The 14,962-nt window shown below is 43.6% G+C and overlaps 1 pseudogene; it reads left to right on the forward strand.

Moving 5' to 3' along the window:
- Positions 1–3,544: 3,544 nt before the first annotated feature.
- LOC126093132 (5S ribosomal RNA) lies at positions 3,545–3,662 on the forward strand (annotated as a pseudogene).
- The last annotated feature ends 11,300 nt before the right edge of the window (positions 3,663–14,962 follow it).

Genomic DNA, 14,962 nt, shown 5'->3' on the forward strand with positions numbered 1-14,962 from the left:
ACTCGTATGTATCTCATTTAATGATATCATAAGAAAATTGACTTTTTCGTGATGATGTTTAAGTTCTGTACGTCTTTCTGAAAGCCTGCCCTCCTTTTACTTACTTGAACCTCGGTGTACCCGAGAGAGTATGGAACTGATTTTATGCCCCTCAAATCTCATCCATACGCAAAAAAAAGGCATTCCACTGAAATTATTTAAGTTTCAGAGTGGTAATGACATTCGCAAAGTTAAACAGAATAAGAAAAAACACGGTTCAACTAGAGTTAATGAAGACAAGACAGAAATTGAAATCCGCAGAGTAGCCCACATCTATCTACTGCATCTGATAGAGGCAATTTGTGTAATGCAAATATTTTTGCTATTTGCGCTTTTCATCAACTAATAATCCGAAAAAACCTGAGCTGGTGTGATTGCAGAAAGTTGTGGATGTTTCTGTCTCCGCTGTGACATGCCTCAAAGTTCATCAGCGTCACGCACACGTACCTACACACCTGATATTTTTGTTTAATGAAGCTGCAATCTCTGCTTAAGGCAGGCTACTTCACACCACCTTTGAGTACAAAGAAACTGAAAGGGGAACGTTCCGAGAAGGTGGTTTTTGGAAATTTTGTGGAAATTGGTGGCAAATTCCTGTGGGACCAAATTGCTGAGGTCATCGGCCGCCGGGATCACACACTACTTAATATAACTTAAACTAACGTACGGTATGGACAACACACACACCCATGCTCGAGGGAGGACTCGAACCTCCGACGGAGGCAGCCGCGCGAACTGTGGTGGTTTTTGACTGAATATATGTGGAAGTATATAAAACGTCGAAACACTAATAATTAAACGAAGACCAGCGGGAGAGGATAACAGGTTCATCAAAAGACCAGCTATATTCAAATGTAATATAGTGGAAATGTTCTTTACAGATAAACAATTTATCACACAAAGTAGCGAAAATAGACTATAAATGGTGTTACATAAACTAAATGAGATAACCGCTCTCTACAGCCTGACCCTATCTTTAAAAAAAACTGAAACCATGACCATTTTAGTGATACACCCAGCACGAACAAAAATAGTCCTCAACAAAAAACAGATAGGTCTGGTCGCCCTTTTCGAATACTCTAGGAATAAAAAATGACGCATCACGAAGGACTCACCCGAATGGAACGGAAGTAGGTAGATGTGATGTACATGTAAAAACAAATGGTTAAAATTTCAGAAACATTGGATGCTTTACTCAAAAGAAACAGCTTACCAAATTGAGCAAGTCAATCACGCATATGTTTCTCTCTGCCCCTTATACAGGCAGTTATTCGGCTTGACATTGATTGCTAGAATAGTTGGATATCGTGACAAATTCTGTCCAACAGCCCGCAGCTCGTGGTCGTGCGGTAGCGTTCTCGCTTCCCACGCCCGGGTTCCCGGGTTCGATTCCCGGCGGGGTCAGGGATTTTCTCTGCCTCGTGATGGCTGGGTGTTGTGTGATGTCCTTAGGTTAGTTAGGTTTAAGTAGTTCTAAGTTCTAGGGGACTGATGACCATAGATGTTAAGTCCCATAGTGCTCAGAGCCATTTGAACCATTTTTTTCTGTCCAACAGATAAGTTAGATCGTCAAAATCCCTAGGTGGTTCGAGGGCCCTATCAATAATGCTCCAAACGTTCTCAACTGGATAGAGATCCGGCGACCTTTCCGGCCATGACAGGGTTTGGCAAGCAATGGAAACTAAGCGTGTGTGCGAGGGCATTATCTTGCTGAAATGTAAGCCCATGATAGATTGTCATGAAGGGCAACAAAGCGTAACACTTGCTGTAAGAGTGCCGCGGATGACTAGTTAAATGCGTCCTGCTACGAAAAGAAGTGACACCCCGGATCACCACTGTTGGCTGTCGGATGAAATTGCGGGCGACAGTCAGGTCGATATCCCACCGCTGCTGGGGCGCCACCAGACACATATTCGGCCTGGAATCTCACTCAATGGATTGGAGTTGTCTTCAGTGATGACTTCCGGTTCGAAATGAGCCCCGACGACCGCCGAAGACGTGTCTGGAGACTCCCAGGACAGCGGTGGGATGCAAACCTGACTGTCGTCTGCCATATGACTCGACAACCGGAAGCAACGGCTAGCGTGCCGTCTCTCTTCATAATAGGACTCCTGTGGTTGTCATTTGCGGCACCCTTACAGCACAATGACTGGAAATCTACGAGGGCAGTTCAATAAGTAATGCAACACATTTTTCTTCTCGGCCAATTTTGGTTGAAAAAACCGGAAATTTCTTGTGGAATATTTTCAAACATTCCCGCTTCGTCTCGTATAGTTTCATTGACTTCCGACAGGTGGCAGCGCTGTGCGGAGCTGTTAAAATGGCGTCTGTAACGGATGTGCGTTGCAAACAACGGGCAGTGATCGAGTTTCTTTTGGCGGAAAACCAGGGCATCTCAGATATTCATAGGCGCTTGCAGAATGTCTACGGTGATCTGGCAGTGGACAAAAGCACGGTGAGTCGTTGGGCAAAGCGTGTGTCATCATCGCCGCAAGGTCAAGCAAGACTGTCTGATCTCGTGTGGGCCGGCCGTGCACAGCTGTGACTCCTGCGATGGCGGAGCGTGCGAACACACTCGTTCGAGATGATCGACGGATCACCATCAAACAACTCAGTGCTCAACTTGACATCTCTGTTGGTAGTGCTGTCACAATTGTTCACCAGTTGGGATATTCAAAGGTTTGTTCCCGCTGGGTCCCTCGTTGTCTAACCGAACACCATAAAGAGCAAAGGAGAACCATCTGTGCGGAACTGCTTGCTCGTCATGTGGCTGTGGGTGACAATTTCTTGTCAAAGATTGTTACAGGCGATGAAACATGGGTTCATCACTTCGAACCTGAAACAAAACGGCACACCCACTCCCCTACCAAGAAAAAGTTTAAAGCCATACCCTCAGCCGGTAAAGTCATGGTTACAGTCTTCTGGGACGCTGAAGGGGTTATTCTGTTCGATGTCCTTCCCCATGGTCAAACGATCAATTCTGAAGTGTATTGTGGTACTCTTCAGAAATTGAAGAAACGACTTCAGCGTGTTCGTAGGCACAAAAATCTGAACGAACTTCTCCTTCTTCACGACAACGCAAGCCCTCACACAAGTCTTCGCACCCGAGAGGAGCTCACAAAACTTCAGTGGACTGTTCTTCCTCATGCACCCTACAGCCCCGACCTCGCACCGTCGGATTTCCATATGTTTGGCCCAATGAAGGACGCAATCCGTGGGAGGCACTACGTGGATGATGAAGAAGTTATTGATGAAGTACAACGTTTGCTCTGACATCGACCAGTGGAATGGTACCATGCAGGCATACAGGCCCTCATTTCAAGGTGGCGTAAGGCCGTAGCATTGAATGGAGATTACGTTGAAAAATAGTGTTGTGTAGCTAAAAGATTGGGGAACAACCTGGTGTATTTCAATGCTGAATAAAACAACCCCTGTTTCAGAAAAAAATATGTTGCATTACTTATTGAACTGCCCTCGTATATCATGCCCCGTTTTGTTGCCCTTCAGCAACGGCCTTGCCACAGTGGATACACCGGTTCCCTTAAGATCACCGAAGTTAAGCGCTGTCGGACGTGGTCTGCACTTGGATGGGTGACCATCCAGGCCGCCATGCGCTGTTGTCATTTTTCGGGGTGCACTCAGCCGCGTGATGCCAATTGAGGAGCTACTCAACCGAATAGTAGCGGCATCGGTCAAGAATACCATCATAACGACCGGGAGACCGGTGTGCAGACCCCACGCCCCTCCTATCCGCATCCTCCTCGGGGTATGACACGGTGGTCAGATGGTCCCGGTGGGCCACTCGTGGCCTGAAGACGGATTGCCTTTTATTGTTGCCCTTCATGGCAAGCCATCACGGGCTTACATTTCATCAAGATAATGCCCTGCCGCACATGGGGAGAATTTCTACTGCTTGTCTTCGTGCTTGCCAAACCCTGTCTTGGCCAGCAATGTTTGGAGCATTATGGGCAGGGCCATCCCAACGTCTTGGGATTTTGACTACGTAGCGAGCCAGTTGGACATAATTTGGCACGATATTCCTCAGGAGGATATCCAACAGACCTAGCAATCCGAACAACTGCTTGTACACTCCTGGAAATGGAAAAAAGAACACATTGACACCGGTGTGTCACACCCACCATACTTGCTCCGGACACTGTGAGAGGGCTGTACAAGCAATGATCACACGCACGGCACAGCGGACACACCAGGAACCGCGGTGTTGGCCGTCGAATGGCGCTAGCTGCGCAGCATTTGTGCACCGCCGCCGTCAGTGTCAGCCAGTTTGCCGTGGCATACGGAGCTCCATCGCAGTCTTTAACACTGGTAGCATGCCGCGACAGCGTGGACGTGAACCGTATGTGCAGTTGACGGACTTTGAGCGAGGGCGTATAGTGGGCATGCGGGAGGCCGGGTGGACGTACCGCCGAATTGCTCAACACGTGGGGCGTGAGGTCTCCACAGTACATCGATGTTGTCGCCAGTGGTCGGCGGAAGGTGCACGTGCCCGTCGACCTGGGACCGGACCGCAGCGACGCACGGATGCACGCCAAGACCGTAGGATCCTACGCAGTGCCGTAGGGGACCGCACCGCCACTTCCCAGCAAATTAGGGACACTGTTGCTCCTGGGGTATCGGCGAGGACCATTCACAACCGTCTCCATGAAGCTGGGCTACGGTCCCGCACACCGTTAGGCCGTCTTCCGCTCACGCCCCAACACTGTGCAGCCCGCCTCCAGTGGTGTCGCGACAGGCGTGAATGGAGGGACGAATGGAGACGTGTCGTCTTCAGCGATGAGAGTCGCTTCTGCCTTGGTGCCAATGATGGTCGTATGCGTGTTTGGCGCCGTGCAGGTGAGCGCCACAATCAGGACTGCATACGACCGAGGCACACAGGGCCAACACCCGGCATCATGGTGTGGGGAGCGATCTCCTACACTGGCCGTACACCACTGGTGATCGTCGAGGGGACACAATAGTGCACGGTACATCCAAACCGTCATCGAACCCATCGTTCTACCATTCCTACACCGGCAATGGAACTTGCTGTTCCAACAGGACAATGCACGTCCGCATGTATCCCGTGCCACCCAACGTGCTCTAGAAGGTGTAAGTCAACTACCCTGGCCAGCAAGATCTCCGGATCTGTCCCCCATTGAGCATGTTTGGGACTGGATGAAGCGTCGTCTCACGCGGTCTGCACGTCCAGCACGAACGCTTGTCCAACTGAGGCGCCAGGTGGAAATGGCATGGCAAGCCATTCCACAGGACTACATCCAGCATCTCTACGATCGTCTCCATGGGAGAATAGCAGCCTGCATTGCTGCGAAAGGTGGATATACACTGTACTAGTGCCGACATTGTGCATGCTCTGTTGCCTGTGTCTATGTGCCTGTGGTTCTGTCAGTGTGATCATGTGATGTATCTGACCCCAGGAATGTGTCAATAAAGTTTCCCCTTCCTGGGACAATGAATTCACGGTGTTCTTATTTCAATTTCCAGGAGTGTATAAGCGCCAGAGGTGGGCCAACGCGTTACTGACTTGCTCAGTTTGTGAAGTTCATTCTTTTGAATAAATCAGACAATTTTTGTGAAAGTGTAATTATTTATTTGTCTGTACATGTAAATCACATCTACCAATTTCCGCCTCTTTAAGATGATCCCTGCCTGTAGCGTTCTTTGTCTTACAGTGTATTACGATGTGACACATCACATGAACAAGATGAAATAAACAAACTGATACTTGCCACAATAAGAAGAACACTTAAGCGTAAAATAAGGAAAGAGGCACAACTGAAACTTTATGAAGTTATGGCAATACCCATTTCATTACATGGGGAAGGAATTTTGAAGCTGAGAAATAAACATTTACTGCAACGAGAAGCCTCAGAATACCTATGAAACTTTACACTCGGGAAGGCAAAATTAGAGACGAAGTAATAGCAGAACGATTAGGGTTGCCACCAATAATGTCAAAGGCAACACGATGCAAAGGAAACAGAGACAATATGTAATTCGTATGCCATCACAAAGACTACCTAATCTAGCAATGAGTAATAAACCATGGGCCAAGATAAGTATGACAAGACCGAAGAACAAATGGTGAGACAGCAACGGCCGTAGGCCTAATTCTGGCGTAGCAGTAGAAGAGCAATGCAGGGCAACCTACGTCTAGTGTAATTACGACACAATCGACCATATACCTTTATATTTCGATCGGATACAGTAGACGAAAGAAAATCGTGACATGTTATGATTCATTCCTGAAACATCGCTTTACGAGATGGGGATTACTGACACAAGTTACTTTAAGTTCAAAATGACTGAATAAAAACTGAATATTGATCCGCACGAGTTTTAAAGCAGCTGTAAGCGCAAACAAAGACCACCATTCCGCACGTTAAATACAATCTGATAATCCACGTAATTTACAACCCCATAAATGCAGCGCAAATGTTCACCATAACGCAGAACGAAGTCGTTATCACGAGACAGTGTCTATACCACGAGCCAAATCAGAATATTTAATAATCACTGTAGCAGGCAGAAGAGCAAAGATGCTATGTGTGTTGGCCACGATGATTTCCAACACGATTTACGCTGCCTAAGTCTCTTGCGGGCTGGCTTAAGTCAAAGCTCGCACGACGCGTCAAGACAACCCTTACTGTTTCCGTCCATATTTGTAACGCCATACTAGACAGACAGACGATGACAGGTCTTTGAGATAGACAAGTGAATATTTCAATCCTCATCAATACGTGGCATGAAAACTGTTGCGCGCCAAGTCAGATGCCTTTCGTCTTATTCTAATTCTGTGATGACGAAGATCAGGATCATGATATTTGGTTTGTGGGACGCTCATCTGCGTAGTCATCAGGGCCTGTACAAATTCCCAATCTTTTCACTGTACAATCTCACCCGTTTCTCGAATGGTGATGAAATGATGAAAACACACCCAGTCCCCGGGCAGAGAAAATTCCCAAGCCGGCCGGGAATCGAACCAGGGACCCCGTGATCCAGAGGCAGCAACGCTAGCCAGTAGATCGCGAGCTTCGGACTGCAATTCTGTAGTGAGCTACATAATATTGGGGCCTTACTTTCAAAGGACGGTTTATCATCCAGATTTAATGGAATTTCTTAGAGTTCAGGTAAAGTCCAGGTAAGTTTTAAATGAATGATAAGCACATTAGAATTTTTTACGCATCGCGTGTGATCTGAAGTGATAGTAATATCACTGATAGTGAATACTGAAGTTGCATGATGATTTGGGGAGTCAATGTAAAATCGTGTATTGGACTTTCACTGAAATATTAGGAAATGTGAAACTCAATTGGTAGTCATTTGCTGTTTCAGGGACAGCACCGAGGATTATTACAAAAAAATGTCGAATTAGGTTCACTTGAATTGTAGGCCAAGCGGTTCAAAGTTGAAATGTTAATGGCATTTAATTTGGATAAGTTTTTACAGAGTCTAACTGAAAGGTACAGATTTATTGCTGTCAATTCAATCTCTCATTGACAAACACTGAAGTGAAATTCGTGTGCTCATACTTACAATTCTTGGTGGGCGTGTTGTCTCTGACGACATTTCTTACTCGGTCAACACCAGTCTTGGTAGTGATGACCCGGTTTGACCATCGATCACTAACCCACATTATCGGAGTTTGTAGTGTGGAACTTAATGGACACAGTTATGTAAAGGCTTCTGTACTCTTCAAAGGCTTGTCACAAAACTTATCATTATAAATGTACAAAAAAAGAAGAAATTACAACCAGAGATTAACGAACTGTTAGAACATCGATTTGTTGAGACTTAGGTTGTTTCAAAAAATTGCAAAGTTCTTACCAAGCAACGCAATTCAGCGTTATAGGTACGTCACAGATATTCCTGGTTCTACATCTACTTAGAGAACAGGATCTGCTTTCGAAGAATTGAACTGAAGAGAAGAAGAATTAACTGGATGAATATTAATGAAGATTGGTTTTATGCTTGGTTAGACTGGGACTGCGCGCCTGTGGACTGGCGACAGACAGTCAAATGGCCTAAGCACTATGGGACTTAACATCTGAGATCATCAGTCCCCTAGACTTAGAACTACTTAAACCTAACTAACCTAAGGACATCACACACATACATGCCCGAGGCTGGATTCGAACCCACGACGTAGCAGCAGCGTGGTTCTGGACTGAAGAGCCTGGAACCGCTTGTTTGCAGCGGCCGGCGACACACAGTCACGGCATCAGTTATCTAAGAAATAAAGTCACTGTCCATTACCGAATTTCGTCGCAGGAAGTTTGTACTTGACATGAGGAGCGACTCAGGCGCAATTCGTCGCAGGTAAACAGCTGGTTAGTACTGTCTTTCAGACATAACAGTCATACTTCGCTGTGAAATTGTTCTAAGTATACGGAAAAGAAGTTCTTTCTTAGTCTGGGTGACTTTGTCGACATCCCACAAGCGCCGCCGAGATATATCTTTACAGAAATTAAACGTGAAAATTGTGAATATAAACATGTCATTTATGCTCGTCGTGGTGTTCACATCACAAAGCAGTAGAAAAATGTCATCTCATTAATGCATATCACACTGCGGTTAAGACGAGCCCTTCGATACATCCTCTCTCCAAGAGCTGCCAGACCCCAGTGTCGCAGGAGAGCTTCTGTAGACTTTGGAAGGTATGGAGAAGAACCAGCGACAAGGCGAAACTCTGCATAAGTCCGAGAGATGTATAGGAATAACGTATTGCCCATGAAAGCTAGGGATCCTGATTAAGTCTGAGTTCATCGAAACGCTTATATAAGCTACTTTTATTTTTAAATATATCGTGTCCCCACACTAATATTTTTTCTATGAGTATCCTTAATCCGGATACATAAATTATGTATTCGTGCTCCTCCGAAAAACGTGATAAACTAACAAAAGATGTAAGTCTCAAAAATAAACAGCATACCAAAAATACACATAAGGTGTCCTGCCATCTCATGGCTGAGCAATCTAAAAATATATATATTTTTGATTCTCCCATGCTCTGAAAATGTGTTCCTGTTCGTTAATTACAAAATAATACCGCAAAATTAGCTGCATGGCTTGCGCGTTTCGTGTATTTTCTGTTCACACTAAAATAATACAAGTGTTAAATGTAACAACGGAACGGAAACGAAATATAGGAACGTTGAACAACACGCAACATAACTGAAACTGGATCAATATACACACAAAACGGCGGTTTAAATGAACGCGTTTAATACAGAAAGACACTATTATTCGAATAAACACGGCATTAACTTCTTTTGTAAATAAGAGTAGATTATTGTTTAAAAATGGTACAGCGCACAATTTTAACTTCCCACAATTTTTCATTGCACCGCATACTCTGCTAAAGGGTAAAAAGGTGTCACCTTACAATAAATATTGGAAAATATAAGGAAGAAACTGTAACCTTCCCTTGAAGCAAATTTAATTCTTCTGGTGTCTTGTAAATTACACATACTTAGACTTTCACCTTGTTCTATCTTAGTTTGGTTACTGATCTTGCCTCCAAATGTAAGTCTTCAGTCTGAAACAAATTTTGAAGGCTTTGAACATGTCCGTAAAATGGATCCGAACAGGAACTGTTTGCATTGACAATGTATCTCAGGAAAATGACAGCAGGTGCCTTGGTAAATATGATATATGAAATGAATTGATCGCAAGAACTAACATCATACTCATCATTATTCAGATTCAAGATCGCATGAACTAACATCATAATCATCAGTCTTCAGATTCAAGATGGCAGTAATTATGAAGAAAATAATTTATGACCAGTGCATTTTAGCAGCGCTGCACTATTGCTGCGAGATCTGGACAATGAGTGAATAATAAAAAATTAAAAAAAGATTGTTCTAGGGCAGTTCTAGAAATGAATAACTATTTAAATGAATTTAAAATTTGAATATATGACATTATAGGTTGAAATAGAAGATCCACTTGCACAAAACATATTTACTGAAACAGATTGCTGTTCTATACAACAAATGTTGCCGTCGTAGCCACCAAAAACAGAATGGATACAGCTCATTCTGCAAAGTCCCTTCCCGCACCCACTGTGTCGTCACATCTGCCAACTACAGAGGGTGCATTCATTATCTAATAGCAACTTAAAATACATCTCTGTGCTCATATAACTACACACTACATTGAAGTGGTGTCTGTGGCTCTTATTGTCACAATACTCCTCATCAAAATTTTGATATTAATAATTAGAGTAGCAATATCAAATAAAAATCCGAATAATTACATGTATAGATAGTTTATCCATCCCAAGAATCGAGAATGTCGGCAATTTTTGCCTGTCATCGATGTCAATACTGGCAAGATACCAAAATATATGGCATAAATGACCGCATCTTTTAACTGCTTGACTTGGAAGCTTAAATTTTTCACACGGCGAAGGGACCGTAGACCCCAGTATGTCATACGAATTTCATATGTCTACACGTGCCTGTGAAAAAAGGATTTTAATAGAAGAGCAGAAAGAGAGAAACGGATAACAAAAAAAAAAAATGGTTCAAATAGCTCTGAGCACTATGGGACTTAACTTCTGAGGTCATCAGTCCCCTAGAACTTAGAACTAGTTAAACCTAACTAACCTAAGGACATCACAAACATCCATGCCCGAGGCAGGATTCGAAACTGCGACCGTAGCGGTCGCGCGGTTCCAGACTGTAGCGCCTAGAACCGCTCGGCCACTCCGGCCGGCAAACGGATAATAAATGACCGGAAATTTTTTTTCTTTTATCATAATTAATAGTAAACTATTTTGAGATTTTTGCGTTACTTGTTCTCTGAAAGCTTGCTTCTTGCCAGATTTCTTTATTCTGTATGTTTTGATGAGTGAGTTTGCGAGTGTCAAAATGTGTGGAATAAATGCCGTAATCTTTCATGGCATTAACGTAGAAACTCAAACTTTGTACATTGTCAAAGGACAGTAGGACTTAGTGTGTGACATAAATCTCAACTTCGTATATCGAGCGTTACCTGAGAAGGGCTCTCAACAGTCGGACGGACAGACAGACAGAAACACGGACAACAAAGTGATACTATGAGCGACACGTTTTTACCTATTGAATTACCTAACACTAAAATGTGGCAACTGCCCGTAATATAAGTAATATTGAAACAAGTGACAAATATTTTCGAAATTGTTCAGAGGGAATAAATTGACACTAACACTAACAATACGTTGGAGGTATTTACTTGTCAAAATATCCAATCAAAATTATAATAGTAAAAATCATTTTATGAACATTTAAAAATTTTCTCTAAAGGCATCAGTCCACCTGGTGTAACCTCCCAACAGATAAATTCCGTAACCTCCCAATAAAAAGGTGACTAACCTCTCAACAAAATTGTGACTCATACATGGCCTTTCAACAGAAATCTCGTAATGTAACCTTTCAATAATTAACTGACTCTGAATCTAAACTGGTAAATCTGGACGTCAGAGTTGCTGAGTCATGGCCCTGAAAAATCATTCTGAATAAACTGAAAATTCTTACCTCAATGGTGTCGGCGGATTACGCATATATATCTGCTCCTATAAGAAATTTTTCTGGCACAGCCCAGTGCAATGCTGGCTACTAGATCTTGTTATATATGAAAAATAACTGATTTTCTTTACGATAATTGGTATGACTATGGATAGGAGAAATTAGTAAAAACTTTCAATTCAGACGAATGACTGTCAAAAGTTATCTTTATAAGAAAGATTATTATTGAGAGATTTTTTGAAAACATTTACATGGGACTTTGATATAACAATAGTAGTAGCAATTAACATATGCGCGCGGCAATAAAGAACGGTAATATTTCGCTTTTACCTTATACTACATCGCTCAGGCACCACCATCGTTCTCCACGGCCTGACCCAACCGCCCGCCTGCGAGCTACCACTCCTACTGCTGCCGACACTGCTCTCTGGTCTGCGATTCTATTGTAGCATACATATCACAGGCAGTGCTTGAGCAATCCATCCAAGTTACATCTGCTCGAGTGCGCCAGCAATAAATTCCTTAGTCATGGACCTCTTACACCGGTCAGAATTAGTTGCAGAACAGCAGTTTCGGTTTGTGGCCTTAATTAAGTGTGCTGTCAAATTAGACTGACATATAACGCCTTTGGTAAACCAAAAGAAAAATACGGAGTAGGGATTAAAATCCATGGAGAAGAAATAAAAACCTTGAGGTTCGCCGATGACATTGTAATTCTGTCAGAGACAGCAAAGGACTTGGAAGAGCAGTTGAACGGAATGGACAGCGTCTTGAAGGGAGGATATAAGATGAACATCAACAACAGCAAAACGAGGATAATGGGATGTAGTCGAATTAAGTCGGGAGTTGCTGAGGGTATTAGATTAGGAAATTAGACACTTAAAGTAGCAAAGGAGTTTTGCTATTTTGGGAGCAAAATAACTGATGATGGTCGAAGTAGAGAGGATATAAGACTGGCAATGGCAAGGAAAGCGTTTCTGAAGACGAGAAATCTGTTAACATCGAGTATAGATTTAAATGTCAGGAAGTCATTTCTGAAAGTATTTGTATGGAGTGTAGCCCTGTATGGAAGTGATACATGGACGATAAATAGTTTGGAAAGGAAGAAAATAGAAGCTTTCGAAATGTGGTGCTACAGAAGAATGCTGAAGATTAGATAGGTAGATCACGTAACTAATTAGGAGGTATTGAATAGGATTGGGGAGAGGAGAAGTTTGTGGCACAACTTGACTAGAAGAAGGGACCGGTTGGTAGGACATGTTCTGAGGCATCAAGGGATCACCAATTTAGAATTGGAGGGCAGCGTGGAGGGTAAAAATCGTAGAGGGAGACCAAGAGATGAATACACCAAGCAGATTCAGAAGGATGTAGGTTGCAGTAGGTACTGGGAGATGAAGAAGCTTGCACAGGATAGAGTAGCATGGAGAGCTGCATCAAACCAGTCTCAGGACTGAAGACCACAACAACAACAACAAATAAAAATGACACACAGATAAATTTTAAACAAAAAATGTGTGTTGGTTCTTCAATACATTGTGTGAAAAAGTAATGAGACAGACTTTTTATCTACCAAAGTTTTCTGGTTTTTCAATCATCAATATTGTCCCCTTGAAAGTAGTTCCCTTCGGCAACTATACACCGGCGGAGTCGTTGTTCCCTGTCTTGGTAGCAGCGCTGAAAGGTTTCAATTGGTATGGTGTTTAAAACGTCGGTGACATTCTTTTAAATGTTCCCCACAGTCCCAAAACGACGACCTTCAACGAAATTTTTCAATTTCGAAAAAAGAAAAAAAATGTCACAAGGACTCAGATCCAGACAATAGGCGGCCTGCGGAACAACAGGAATGCCTTTTGAGGTCAAAAATTCCGCGTTGGAAGTGATCGTGTGACGAGGGCCGTTGTCATGATTCAGTGTCCACTTGTCTGCAACGTCCGGTCTCACTCGATTCACTGTTTTCCTGAGTCATTCAAGGACATCTTTGTAAAACACTTGTTTGGCAGTTTGTCCCGGAGGGAAAAATTCCCTAATGTGGTCTTTACTTTTTCGGTTGAGGAGATGTCTCAGTGTGCCACTCCTCACTGTGCCGCTTTGCCTCCGGATCGTACTCAAAGACCCAGGATTCATTACCTGCGATCACCATTCGTGGTCATTGGCAATCGGCTCAAGAAGATCAACGCAAGCGTTTTCTCGATTGTCCTTCTGCTCAGTTGCGAAGTTCTTCGGTATTATTATGGTAGAACCCTTTCCCACGCGCAAAATTTCGGTCAAAATTTGATGGAAGGCGAAAGTGTTTAACAGTTCACCCATCATCCTTATTAAACGTTGGTCTGATATCACAACAGTCAGCACATGTTCGACGTTTTGTCGGTTTTTGAAGATGAAGGTCTCCCTGAGTGACATTCATCTTAAACGTGTTTTGACCTTCCGAAAATGATTTTTGTCAGCGAAAAACGTTTTGTCTTCATAGAGAATGTTCCCCATAGGTCTGTTTTAACTATTCAAAGGCCACACTCGCGGATTCCCCAAGACTTGATGGCATAACTTTGCTCTAAATTCCTTTGTTTCATTTTCGTAACACGCAACAAAAACACAGCTTCCCTTATGGCACCCTTAAAAATCACGTGATGGCTGTACAGAGCTGAAACTTGGACTTAGAATCTGAAAGGGATGAATACACCGGTCTACGGAAGCAAAACAACACGGTGTTGCCAGATCGCTCGCAGTGTTGTCAAGCTAATTACTGTTTCACATTCCTCATTAGTCAAATTTCCCTACACCTTTGGAATTAAGATTTGTGGAACATTTTATATAAGTGAAACAGCGGCGAATGGGTAATTGCTGTAGCGTATATACAGGCTGCAGATGGGAAAATCCACTGACATACGCGATTTTGACAAAGAGCAGGTTGTTATGATCCAGCACCTGGGAACTGTGAAGCTGGTGGGCTGTTCGCGTCCTGCTGTCATGAGCACCAATGGAAAGTGGTTGAAAGACGGCATTGCCACGAGTGGGCAGCAAGATGACGGACGTCCACTCCACATCACGGACCAAAGAGGTCCGACGGCGGCATGCAGCTCTGAAAGCAGGATAAACGGCAATCTGTGACAGTTCCGAGGACAGAGTGCAATGCTGATGTTGGCAATCGTGTTTTTGGAGCAATCTCTTCAGTGGACATTGTTGAACATTGGGGCCTGTAGTAGAAGACACCCACAAATCCCCATTTTGGCTCAATGACATGGTAAGCTACGCTTGCATTAGCCACATGAACAGCGATATTAAACTGCACATCAATGGAAACATGTCAGCTGGTCAGATGAATCAGTTTCTTGTTACACCAGGTCGACGGTCGAAAGTCGCCAAACGAGCTCGAAATATTCACCGCGACGCCGATG

Source organism: Schistocerca cancellata, chromosome 7 (assembly GCF_023864275.1).
Source record: "Schistocerca cancellata isolate TAMUIC-IGC-003103 chromosome 7, iqSchCanc2.1, whole genome shotgun sequence".
Classification (NCBI taxonomy): domain Eukaryota; kingdom Metazoa; phylum Arthropoda; class Insecta; order Orthoptera; family Acrididae; genus Schistocerca; species Schistocerca cancellata.